General features: G+C 42.9%; 1 protein-coding gene across 1 annotated transcript in view; it reads right to left on the reverse strand.

The window, feature by feature from the left end:
• The window catches only part of plxna3 (plexin A3), a 136,550-nt gene extending 133,009 nt beyond the window's left edge, over window positions 1–3,541 (reverse strand). The window contains exon 1 of the mRNA XM_004568188.4: window positions 3,292–3,541. The gene's annotated coding sequence lies outside the window, so the exon portion shown is untranslated. The remainder of the gene's footprint in view (window positions 1–3,291) is intronic.
• Between the last annotated feature and the right edge of the window lie 9,775 nt (window positions 3,542–13,316).

Consider the following 13,316-nt stretch of genomic DNA (forward strand, 5'->3'; position numbering starts at 1 on the left):
TTCTCAGCGGTCCCTCGTTTATCACGGGTGTTAGGTTCTAAAAATAACCAGCGAGAGGTGAAATCAAGTAGCCAATTTTATTTTTTGATGGTGCAAAACGTTTCATGGACATCGTGGACATACAGTACTGCACTTCAGAGTCACACTGCGAGCGATCGATGCAGCGATTCTATGCTGTACAGAAGAGACGTAACGGAGGAGATCGTCTGCAGTGATCAGGGCGCAGGACACAATGTGACGTAAAAATAAGCATGCAAACTTGAGCTAAAAAATCTGTGAAACAGCGAGGTGAAAGGTGAACCGCGTTATAGCGAGGGACCACTGTAATTTTGAAGGTAAGTCACAACATACCTTCGTAAATACTAATGTATAGAAACCCTTACCAGCAGTCATTCATTTTTTGTGTGGCTTTTTTCACGGTTTGTTAACATGCTGTGTGTGTGTGTACTGGACTAGCTGATCTCGACATAACGGGGAAACATCTGGTTTGACTATTCTTCACCTTTGAATGCTGAACATTTGCCTGTTTAGATCATGAGACCAGTCACTATACAGAGATGTGCTTCTGAGTGTGGACGATGTGTCTTCTGCTGCAGTGATGCAGTTCTGCTTGTGTTGAGTGATGTAAACAACTGATCGATCTAAACGCTTTAAACGTCAAAATTGATCATTAGATTTTTTTATGACACAGCAGCGGTGAGTGTTCCCACCTTCTGCTCTTTGTAACTTAATGCGATCTTTCCGTTTTTGAGTATATCTTCGCAGTAGCGATTGACCGCAAAGTAAAGCTACGGGAAATGTACAACCCCACATCCGGTCTCAAACCAGGAAGTTAGCATTTTCTCGTGCACAGGGTCTATTTTCCAGCATTGGCTCAATGAGCTCATCTGCAAAAAGCAATCCAATCCTGATTACTGCCACCTGCTGGACTGGAGGGGAACATGTTGCTGCAAAGCCACTGGCAACACAGCTGTTTCACACAATGTAGACAAACAGTGTGAAGTGAAACAGTTCCATTCCTTAAAATTCCAAATAGTGTGAATGGAAAAGCAGATAAATGTGACCCGTGTACACAATCAGATGAAATATTGAAATCAAATATATTTTTTTAACTCACAAAAATTGGTTCTGATACCAAACATCTCATCTTGGTCAGGTTCTAGACCAAAGTGCCAGATTCCAAATCATAGAAAAAGTCAATGCAGATCTCCATTGGAAAACATATTAAGTCTAGAGTAATGAAGGAATAATGAGGGACCAGCAGACTGAAGCCCTGGCAGGACTAATACACTAATTTGAGTCAAACTGCAAATGGAACCGTGACTTTTGTTAAACTTAAAATGTCAAATCTGTTACCAAAACAACCGGAGATTCATTTCTTTTCCAATCACCTTAAAAATTTATGGACTAGTCGTTACAGCTCTGACCAGATTTATGGAAAATCTTCAACTCTGGGACACGCTGCGGTCATCATCACCTTCTTGGCTTTTATTCATCTGCTGTTTGGACTTTAAAGCTGTTTTTTTTCTCGTTACTTTTTATATTTGATTCAAACTTAACTTTTTTATACGATTCATTTGAGATCTCCATTTGATTTTCTGTGCGCTGCCGTTATCTGATCCATGTCTCTCTGGAAAAGTTTCTGAAGCTCACTCTTTGCAGATAATGCGTTTATCTGGGATATTGGTTAATCAACTGGTTGTTGTCCTGGTGAAATGGGGAACATGTTAGAAAAAACACACCATAAAACTGAAGAAACTCCTGAGACGACTTCTTGAACGACGGTTCAAACAGAAGCTCTTTGTGTTTGTTTGCTTAAAATGATCAATCGATGCGATTAACTGATGATCAAAGCGCTCAATCCACCGTCATCTCTGATCAGCTTTTGCACTTTTCTTCACGTAGGTTTGGAGTCATTATTTAATCTCAAATTTGTCTCCTTTATTATTGATCTGAATCTGACCCGTGCCATCGATCAGATTATTGATCACAGGATCAGTGTTTAGCTGAACATCTGTTTGGTAAGGACACATGTGGGGGAGACTTGCTGCTACTCCTGGCACCATTTACATTCAATCAGTCATTATCATACAGCCCATCACATCACTTATTGATCCTGTGATTATTGATGTGCAGGTTGATTTCTCTTCTTCTTCTTCTGCAGCAAATTTATGTTTTAATCCGTTTTTAATAACTCATTCTTTTTGTTATCGACTCATTTTTTCGCTATTTGGGGCCGTTTGGTCCTGAAAACCTGATTTGGACTGTTTGTTGTTAAACTGATCACATCATTGATCGACTTGTAAACACATCAGCAATCCTTTACCGGGACTGTGATCCAAACGTTACTTGAGGATCAGCGCGGTCTGTTCGGTCGGGATTCTGATTGATAACCTTCAGCCTGGTGGGACTTGAGTGTGTCAGGAAGAACATCGATCACAATGAGATCATCACGATCGCGGCTCTGAAATAAATCCCGACCCTGAACTCGCCGAACCGGGATCAGAAATGTGCCGGTCTCGGTTCCGTGAGCAGAGCTGGGGGCTGATCCAGAAGATCGAGGCTGCTCTTCGGCACATGGGCAGTCGGATGAAGGCGGATTCAGAAAAACACAAATCCGAATTTGGTGCGTGGATCTCGGCAGCAGCCGGCGGTTCGTCCGCAGAGTTCGGGGCGACCATCGGACGCGTTTCCGGGGTTTCGGCTGCGGTTTTGAACGTTTTTCTGCCGCCTTCCCCCCCCTTTGTTCTTCCTTAATGGATCGGCGTCTGGAGCTGTGCTACCTCCCAGACCCCCTCCTCCTCCTCCTCAGCCTCCCCCACCACTCTCCCCTTCACCACACACAGAAAAACACACACTTGCAGCTCAAAATCGCCTCTTTTACGCACCGAACTCCGCACTTTAAAATGGAGGAAAAACGCAGAGGGAAGCGGTCCGCTTGGTGCCGTAACACAGGCCGAACCCCGAGGGCGAAAGCAGCCCCTACCTGTGGTATCAACCAACCCCCAAGTCCCACTCCTTCATCCCCACTCGCAGCATTGAGAAGGAGGAAATTTCCACGCGTAAAAAATAAAGAAAGGGGGGAAAAGCAGGCAGCAGGAGCAGCTGATGAGCGGTGATGCGGAGGGCAAGCGAGGCGTTTTCCCCCTGAAACATCCACACACTCATACACCCCTCTCCACAACCGCCACCACCCCGATACCCCCATATCTGCCGCCCGGACCCGGAGAACATCACCGGCCTCTCCACCTCCAAACACCACCTACTCCCTCCGGAACCCCTCAGACCTACCTGCACAGGGACGCGCAGAAAAGTCCGATCAGTTATTTAAATCCACACAGTCCCACGCGCTTCTGCTGCCTTTCTTCTTCTTCTCCTCACATAAAACCTGAGTGAGGTAAGCTCAGCTGGAGGCAGCAAGAGGAGCCCGCACAGGTCACCACAAAATCCTGCGGGTTTTTAAAAAGTGAGGAATAATCCAGAGAGCAGAGATCACAGAGCGCAGGAGCGCGGCGAGGTCTCCCATTCACACACAGCCTGCCTCGGCTTGGCTCGGCTCGGTCTGCCCCTACTCCACCACAGACAGCCCCCCAGCTGGAGCGTACCACTCTGCGCTGAGCTGGGAGGGGATACGGCCAGTTAGAAGCGGTCATTTAAACCAATTATCAATAGATTAATCGGCTTATCAAAGGCTCGGTGCTCCTCTGAGGACGTTAGCTAACGCGGAGAGGAAACGAGCATCGTTGAGAGGAATGGGACAGTGAGCGCGCTGTCTTTTTAATTGAAAACCAGCTGTTGTACCCCCTCCGAAAAGCCTCTCATGGTTCAGTCCAACTCCTTAATCTGCTGTTTTTCTCCTCCCAAAACCAGATGTGGAGAGAGAAACTGAGAGAGAGTCATATAAGTGCTGTGTGTGAGAGAGAGCCCTATAGAGAGGTGCGGTGGAAATGTATAGCCTGCAAATGTATAAGAGAGAGAAAGAGGGGGTGAGGAGATGCATATCAAAATAAAAGGGGGGATGGGGGAGTGAAGAGAGATGGTGTAAAGACACATGGAGACGAGAGGGATAAAGAAACACAAATGAGAAACTGAGACGTGTGAATGAGGGAGGGAAGAAGCAGAGCAGTGAGAAGAAACCGAAGCAGAGCGATCTGATGGAGAGAGAGACACACAAACTGAGCAACACATTCAGGAGATTTCATTGTGCCTGATGATAAAATTGCTGCTGCGTCTCCCAACAGGTGTTGAGTCATCGAGAGATACTGAAAAATAACAATAAAAAAGTTTAACCCTGTAAAGCCCGGCACAGCAGATCACCTGCCTCCAGCTCACGTCTGCCACACCAACCTCTGCCTGTCCTCCTTCACCACCAGGAATCGTCTCTGTGGTCTTCCTTTTCCTTCCTGCCTTCAACGAACTTTGTCCAGCACATCGGTCTTCCCTCCTCACACATGTCCAACCTGTCTTTGTCTGACCTGTCCCTCAGATTCTTTCTTTTCTAATTCTGTTCTCCCAACCAGGTCTCACTACGCTTTCACTCTTGTGTCAAAATCACCCCTGACACTCATCTCCACCCTGCCTGCTTTCTCACCCCCCCAGCTTTGGATGGGCACTCCCGGATATGTAAACACATGTATCTGTGTTGCTTCTGCTCTTCTCTTCAGTTCATGCCTCCACATCTCCAGCCTCTCCTCCACCTGCTCCATATTCTCACCACAGATCACAGAGTCATCTGCAAACACGATCGTCCACAGAGACTCCTTCCTGATATCATCTGTCATCCTGTCCATCACCACCCCAAACAAGAAGGGGCTCAAAGCCCATCCCTGATGTAATCCCACCCCCACCTTGAGCCCATGTGCCACTCCTACCTCTCACAGCTCACCACAGTCTCCCTGTCCTCATACACGTCCTGATTTCCTCACGCAACACCACACTTCCTCTCTTGGTACCAATATCATATCTTTCTCTCAATCCACAAAGACACAGTAAAGCTCCTTCTGACCAGCTCTACACTCCATCAACACACCCTCAAAGCAAACATCACATCTGTAGAGCTTTTTCTCAGCATGAAGTCACACTGCTGCTCGTGGATCGTCACCCACAAGCCAGTTTCCTCCCGAGGCCGGATAAATAAGGAAGGTAGAGTCAGGAAGGGTGTAAAATCTTTGGCAAATCAAAAAAAACACTCGCGAGAAAAGAAATAAGATGGTATTTTAAGCTCTTAGTGTGATTTCTTTTTCTCTATCACACATGATCATGAAGCCTCTGAGCACAGGTGTGAAAAGGACCCCCCAGAGTCTCACAGAGGAGACAGAATTAAATCAAGAGCGTTAATTAAAGTCTCTGTTTAGCTGTTTTAAGTTGCTTCTGCTGATTTCTGTCTCTTTATAGATATTTTAAGTCTTTTAAAGTAAGCTACTTTCAGCTGCTGCCTTACCACAGGCGTCGCCACAGCTGGCAGCGCCTGAGTGTTACGCTGCATGGCCTTCATGCATGCAACAGGAATCAAACCAGCAGCTTTTCTTATAAACGTGCTTTTAGTTGTTTTAAGTCTCTCTGTCGTAATTTCAGGGGTCTTTCTAATTTGTGTCTCCCATTTCTTGATGCTTTCGTGTCTTTTGTAGTTAAGTCTCTTTTTAGTTGCTTTATGTCTTTATGATGTCATCTTAAGACTCTGTCATCATTTAAAGGCTCTTTGTAATGTTTTCAATCATTTTGTGGTTCTAAATCTTCTGTTTTGTAACCGTTTTCATGTCTGTTAATTTTTTAACTGTCATCATTTTTTAATCTTTTACATGTTTTTTTATTTTGTCTGTTTATTTTTAATTTGCTTTATAGTTGTTTTCTGTCTCTTTGCTGTCATTTTAAGACATTTTGTAATCTTTTACATCATTGTGTAGTTTTAGATGTCCGTTTATATATTTCATAGCTTTGTCGGTTTTTTATGTCTCTTCTCATCATTTTAAAATTGTTTTTCTGGTCTTTTAGAGTTTTAAAACTATTCATATATATTTTAAGTTGCTTTGTAACGTTTTATTCCTCCTGGTAAGTGTTGGTAAGACTCGTCTGTCTTTTGGAGGCTTTTTGTGATGTTTAAATCCTTTTTGCAGTTGTGTGTCATTTTTACTTGTTTCAAGTTGCCTTGAGTTGTTTTCTGTGTCTTTGCTCTTATCTTTTATAATTTTTTAATGTGTCTCTGTAATCTTTTACATCATTTTGTGTCTTAAAATCCTTTTTAAATATTCTAAATTGCTTTGTAATTCTTTTATATTCCTTTATGTATTTTTTTACCGCTTTCTTTTTCATTTATTTGTGGTCACTTTATGTCTAATGTATATCCATATGTACTTGTATAGAGTTATACTGACTTTGTCTTGCACATCCGTGTACAATAACACAGACGTGTCTACTTTTGTAACGAGTAAAAGTCTTTTTATTTGACATAAATGTGCAAAGATATTTAAAATACAGTTGTGGTAAAAACGTTGCTCAGTTTAGAATAATATGGATTATTACTGAATGTACGTACAGACCCACTCATATGTTTATCACCATTAGTAAAGGGTAACTAAAGCAGTCAGACACACTTTTTCGCACACACTTGGACGTCACAGGTATAATTAAGACAAAATGTAGATGCTTGTGTAAAATTTTAAGCACATTTCATCGCTGCCTCTTGAAATGCAGCTGAAGGAGAATCTAACAACAACAGAAAAACACACTCCCTGTAATAAAGCAGAAGTGCGTGATTACAGATTAGTCACATCCTGACTGACTGATGAGTCAGTCGACAACCAGACAATAGGTGTGTTTCCACTGCGGGACTTTTCCTCGAGAAACAGAAACCTTTTGAGGAACTTGGTTCCACCATAAGACAAAAAGAAGAAGGTCCGTACATATTTGGACATTAATGCTTTTCTTTTTTTTTAACTTTTAATTTAGTCACAGTTATCTGATGTATGTGGGGTTTAAGTGCAGGCTTGCAGCTTTAACTTCAGGGCTTGAACAAAACTATCGGACACCCACTGAGGATTATAGTAGCTTCCAGTAGCTTCCAGTAGCTAACAGGATCTTCTGATATGAAATTTTCATTGTGTTGAGATTTCTTTGTCTGATGTCTGGACGGCACCGACATCCCCACAGATGGTGTTTCCTCCTTTGTGGTGCTTTTATTGCAGCTCTCTCCTGTTTTTGTTGTTGTTTTCTACTTTTAGTTTTGTCTTCACTGAATGAAAAACAGTTTGATTGGCTGGAGATCCGGTAAATCTCTTTGTCATTGGTCAATATTTTAATTTTACCTTTTCCTTTACCTACAAAAACTCGACAGTACTTTGGGGTCATTAGTGTGGAGTGCAGTCAGCTTGGCTGCATTTGGCTGAATGTGAGCAGAACATAACTCTGAGCACTTCTGAATTCATTCTGGACACATTAAAAAACAGAATCAGTAATCAACAGTAAAGCGAGGCCGAGTAGACGCCGCATGTTCTCACGCATCGCCCTGCCTCATGTATGTTTCAGGTTATCAGCTGTTGTTGGTTCAGAGAAGCCTGAGCGGCTGATCTGGGCATCTTAGCTTTTTAAAGGTGAGATGTAAGCACCACAGATTTATTTAATTATTTGTGTCATGACGCTTTTCTTTTTCTTTTTCTTTTTTAACTGAACCTAGGAAGTAAACCCAGACGGCTTTAGGCAGATTTATGGAGTTTATTTACAACAAGCGATGTAAATATGAGTGAGCCGGGTGGCCAGGAACAAAAGAGAGCGCCGGACGTCCGAGCAGGTTTGATGTCCAAAGACAGACGATGATCATGGTACTTGCAAGAGGGCGGGCAGAGTCTACAGGTGAAAGGAAAGTTTGTGGTGCTGGATGAAGGGCTGGACTTGACCGGTGACTGGAAACTCCTCCACAGGTAAGAATTTTCTGGCTACAAAGCTCCCCAGAGTGGAGGTAACGATCAAGCAGAGATCCATCACCATAGCGGGATCATAGCAGCCTCTGAATGAGACCTGCCCAAAGGCAGAGCCTGAAATGATCCCTCCCAGAGCCACCCAGAGGGAGAGGAGGGACAGAACCGGCCAGCCTGGCCCAAACATGAAAATGTAGTTATTTAACTTTTTGTTTTATTTTGTCAGTAGTTTTCACCTTTGTACTTTATTAGGTGGAGACTTTCCTTCATAAAAGACATGGACAAAGATCTGTCTACTTCCTGGAGAGGGCTCTTCACATAATTCTGAAGAAAAGACCTTGTGATTGTCTTCAGGGTCATTCTTCCAGGACTCCTTTATCGTGCCGAGCACACCACAGTGTTCTTTTCTCTGATTAGTCATCTCTCTGATGGTTTCTGTTCACTTCACAGTCTAAGGATGACCTCGCCGCTGCTCTGCGCTCTTCTGTGGACGTTCTGGGTTTGACACAACTGGACGACTGTCTATGAAAAATGATGAATGGACTGTTACTTATATAGCATCTTCCTACTCAGCTGAGCACCCAAAGCGCTTCTCATTCACCCAATCTCACACACACACACACACACACACACACACACACACACACACACACACACACACACACACACACACACACACACACACACACTCAGACTGGATGCTTCAGGGGTTCAATATCTCGCCCAAAGATACAAACTTCGGGGATCAACCCCCTGACTTTCCACTTGGTAGACGACTCGCTCCACTTGAGCCACAGCCGCCCTCCTAAAAGCAGACACACATTTAAACCCCTCATTGATTACAGTTTTTTACAGACACTAGGACACATTTCCCAATACTTAGGTCACTTTTGCAAAACTCTTCACACATTTCTCCTAACTGACCCTCAGCTTGGCAAAGCAGTTCATTTCACATTCAAAATGCACTACAACTACCAAAACACTTCATTCAGGTCTCAAATGAACACATTCCTCCAGAACACTAGCAAAGGTTGACAGCCGACAAACACACTTTGTCACCCACAAAACAATGACCTAAAAAACACTAACAACATGTAGCATTACAGTGTTTTCCTGTGTAAAACAAGGACACATCTCTGTTTAGAATTTCAATGTATGTTACTGGAATGAATCAGACATCATGTATTTATGTTTATGTATTTTTATTTTTTTGCACTAAGTAATCCCAAAATACAAGAATTTGTATACACACCATCCACTGATACACATACAATAGTAATGCTAATCTACTCGGTCTTCCCTATTTGGCCACAGGTTCTCATCCACATCACATCTTATGTCATCTAGGGTAACACACCTAGGAAAGAATCTTCTGGCTGCCAGAATTGAAGGAGTTGAAAAATTGAAGGAGTAACACCTGTGTAGATGTTCATCCACAATGAGAATCAGCTGTGGCTGGTTAAACTGCATTTTTAGATTTAAAATATGTTTCAATAAAATATTGCCGTTGGATTTTGCTGTCTTTTCAAGTTTTGCATTGTGTTATTGTTTTGGCCATGAGTTTAACAGTTTTGAAAACAGTATGTAAGCACATGCAAAATGTCCTGTACGTACAAAGATTTTTGGCAGTTGTTGCGTCTGAGTGAGAAGATGATTCATGAAATTTGAGAGATGTAGTCATTGAATGCATTTTGTGCCAAAACAATGATAACTGGTCCTCAGTTTAGCCCACATAGACTTCTGTTGTGCTCACTGTGTGAGGAGTTTTGCAAACGGGACCTAAGTATTGAGACATGTGTCCTAGCGTCTGTAAAAAACTGTAATGGTTATTATAATGACATATAATCAAGTTAAGCATCAAAACAGTAAAAACAATAATTTTTCTATCAGACACTAAAATCAACCATCTAAAGTCAGCTATCAGAAGCTAATAGAAGCTAACTCCAGCTGAGGCTACGCGATCTGTGTCATTCAGGGCGTCGTGAGGATGATTTAGGGCAAATAAAACTGAAATAAAAGCAGCAGAAATGAGTGAAGTCGGAGAGAGTTGGATGTGGTCTGTTAGCAGCAGACTCAGTGTTTCCACACCGAGCATGCTGAGCCTAAAATAACGAGAGGGGGGACTCGGGCTGGTCCGGGTTCAGGTTTAGGCTGGGGTTACTTCTGGGTCTGCAGCACAGGGTTGGCCCTGTAATCAGCTGACAGCTCTGGTTTCGCCTTCGATCTCTCTGTAATTTTCTTAATTGAAGCCACTTGAGGGGTCGAGCGCTCAGTTCATCCTCCTTTTTTTCCCTTCTATGTTGCCTGCATCCTGCTTCCTCTGTCCTTTCCTTTATTTGGTCTCCTATTTGGTTTCCTTTCAATATTTCTTTCTCTTTATTTTTCTTCTGTCCCCTGACTTGGTTTCATTTTCTTTCTTTTCCTATTATTTTGATTCTTAAGTGCATTCCTTTCCTATCATTCACTTTCTCCTTTCTATGTTTCTTCAGTCTTGCTTTGTTTACTTTTCTGCTCTTCCTTTCCTTTCCTTTCCTTTCCTTCCCTTTTCTTTCCTTTCCTTTCCTTTCCTTTCCTTTCCTTTCCTTTCCTTTCCTTTCCTTTCCTTTCAATAGTAACTCGGGGTGAGAAAGAGGAGGAGAGTATAAGGGTCAAAATAAAGTGATGATAAATGTTTTTGTTTTGTCATTTTTGTTTGTTTTCTAATTTAAAAATGAAAATAAAGCTTGGGAAAAAAAGTGACGATAAATGTTTAAATTAATGCTCATTTCCTTTTTTTATGTCAGTTGAACCAAAACTTTGTGAATTAAAAAAAAAGAAGATAAACTCTCGTCTCCTGCATTTGTCTTTTTATTTCTCCACCAGGCTTGTTTTCGTTCTCTCGATCATTTTCTTCTCCCCCTCCCCCGTCCGACCCCCATCTCCCCCAAAACTCCCATTCTTCAGTGTAAATTGATGCTGATCACCCGTTAATCTTTTTAAGTTGCCGTGAAACAGCCAGCAGCATGCATGACAATGGTCCTCTCTGTGAGTCTATGTGCGTAAATGACAATGGCTCTGTGTGTGTGTGTGTGTGTGTGTGTGTGTGTGTGTGTGTGTGTGTGTGTGTGTGTGTGTGTGTGTGTGTGTGTGCGCGCGCGCACATTGTGGTTTCAGGGCCTACTGTATGCTTCCTTTTTTACATCGCTGCTACTATTACTGCACATCTGGACCCTGCATGTGTGCGTGTACTCAAATTACTTGTGTTGTGGGAACTCTCCTCCATTACAGGGACTCAGCCCCGCTGTGTAAATTAGATTTATGCATGTAAACACAGTTTTTGGTTAGAATAAATCTTTGGAAAAAGAACCAAAGTTAACATAATGTCCTCTCAAGTCTATCAGCGATGTTGTGAGGGCAAAATCCAGATTACACATCGCATTGTGGGGACTTGATTTCCTTTAAGAAAATAAACAAAGTTATTTATTCATTTCTGGTGTGAAGACTGAAGGAGTAAGTCGTCAGGAAATGAATGGAAAACGGCGTAAAGTCCTCTGAAGTGATGGAAAACACGTGTTTGTGTGTGTGTGTGTGTGTGTGTGTGTGTGTGTGTGTGTGTGTGTGTGTGTGTGTGTGTGTGTGTGTGTGTGTAGCTGTTAGTTTAATCCTGAGTGGAGTTTACGAGGTTGAAGCCGCAGAGCAGAACAAATTCTCTGTGTCTCTGTCTTTATTTATTTTTACTTCTCTTGAGGTTTGCCTGATATCCAACACATCTGCTTGTTTGTTTGTGTGTGTGTGTGTTTGTGTGTGTGTGTAATCCAGAACCCAAACACACTTAGAACAGGGAGCACAGTTTGCAGCTCTAAGCTTGACGTGCGCCCTGCCCTCGTAGATTTGTTTCTGGCGGCGTCTGTTTTCAGTTTAGGAGCTGTAAAAACCTCTGACTCTGACCTGCCCATGAGCAAACAGCAGAATGACACAGTTAGAGACGAGCTCGTGAGCAACCAGTGAATCATTCACCAGCTACTTTCCCTCAGGCACTGGTGGAGGCCAAAAACTGAGCTAAAACATCAGGACTCCTTTACTAGGACTCATCAGCCTAACCAGATCATCCATTGCCCATAAGCACTGCAGTAGCATTACATGTTTGTTAAATCAATCAATCAATACACGAGTAGGGATGGATATTGATACGATTTTTACGATTCTGATTCCATTTTCGATTCTGTTTTCGATTCTTATTTTTAAAAAAGGAGAACACTAAGGTCGATTAGCTCAGAACTTTGTTTTATATCTTCTCTTTGAACAAGGTAGAAATTTAGGAGTAACATGGCCTTACAAACCCAACAGTGAGATCTTTAGAGATCCAGCCTACGGCTCTTCCATGGGGCGTCACAGGGTCCCCAGGAAAAAAAATTGTAAATGTAAAATAATAAAATAAAATATTCTTCTGTAGCAATAACAAAGTATAACATAAATTATTCTGTAGCAATTACACAAGAATATCCAGTAATGTCCCTGCCTACAATTAAACACTTACTGAAAATCGGGGCATCTGCTGCGGCAAATGGGTGCAAGCCTTTGACCACAAACTGAGTCACTGCTCGGTGACATTCGTCTATCCTGGCCTGAAAGGAGACGCTACTGGTAGATACTGGTAGAGCGTCTGAGCCGCCATGTTTCCTGCCAGGTAAATGACGCGCCGCAACGTGGTGACGTCATTCGGGGCGACTGGAATCGATAAATCAGAATCAGAATCAGAATCAGAATACTTTATTAATCCCGAAAGAAATTAGGGTTACAGCAGGCAGCACGCTAATGGCGAATGCACACTTACAAAGGAACCTTCTGACCAACTTTACACAAACATCACATTGGGGAGACATGTCAGAAAGGTAGGCTGATAGGAAAAAAACAACGAAAATACATAACATTAGGTAAGAGAAGGAGAAAAAAAACTCCACTCAGACTGAGCTCCTAGTGGGAGAACAGTTTGATAACAGAAAAAACACCTCAGCATAAAAAGCACATGACTATCAATACAGCATAGAAACACAAGACAAGCAACAGGGGCGGGTAAAGGGTAAGAGAGAGCCGCTGTAGACAGCACATCCGGTCCTGCAGCATGTCTGCGCTGGTCCAGTCGACTGCCATCTTCCCCGGTAGGGCACAAGCATCGAAGGCGTTTGGAAAGGGAGGGGGGATCAGTGTGTGCATATCAGTGTATGTGTGTGTGTGTCCAGAGTTCAGCTGAGACAGTGTCCTTCGCCCTGCCAGGCTAAGTAAACAGTCTTCCAGCCAACCCAGGTGGCCTTGCATGGAATGGGAAGAAACAGACTAAACACAGTCGTTATCAAGGTGTTTTGTTCAGCTCCAGCCTTGAGGCCGCAGCTGGCGCCGAAGGGGTCTCCGCATGAAGTGATGATAGTT

Source organism: Maylandia zebra, linkage group LG20 (assembly GCF_041146795.1).
Source record: "Maylandia zebra isolate NMK-2024a linkage group LG20, Mzebra_GT3a, whole genome shotgun sequence".
Lineage (NCBI taxonomy): Eukaryota > Metazoa > Chordata > Actinopteri > Cichliformes > Cichlidae > Maylandia > Maylandia zebra.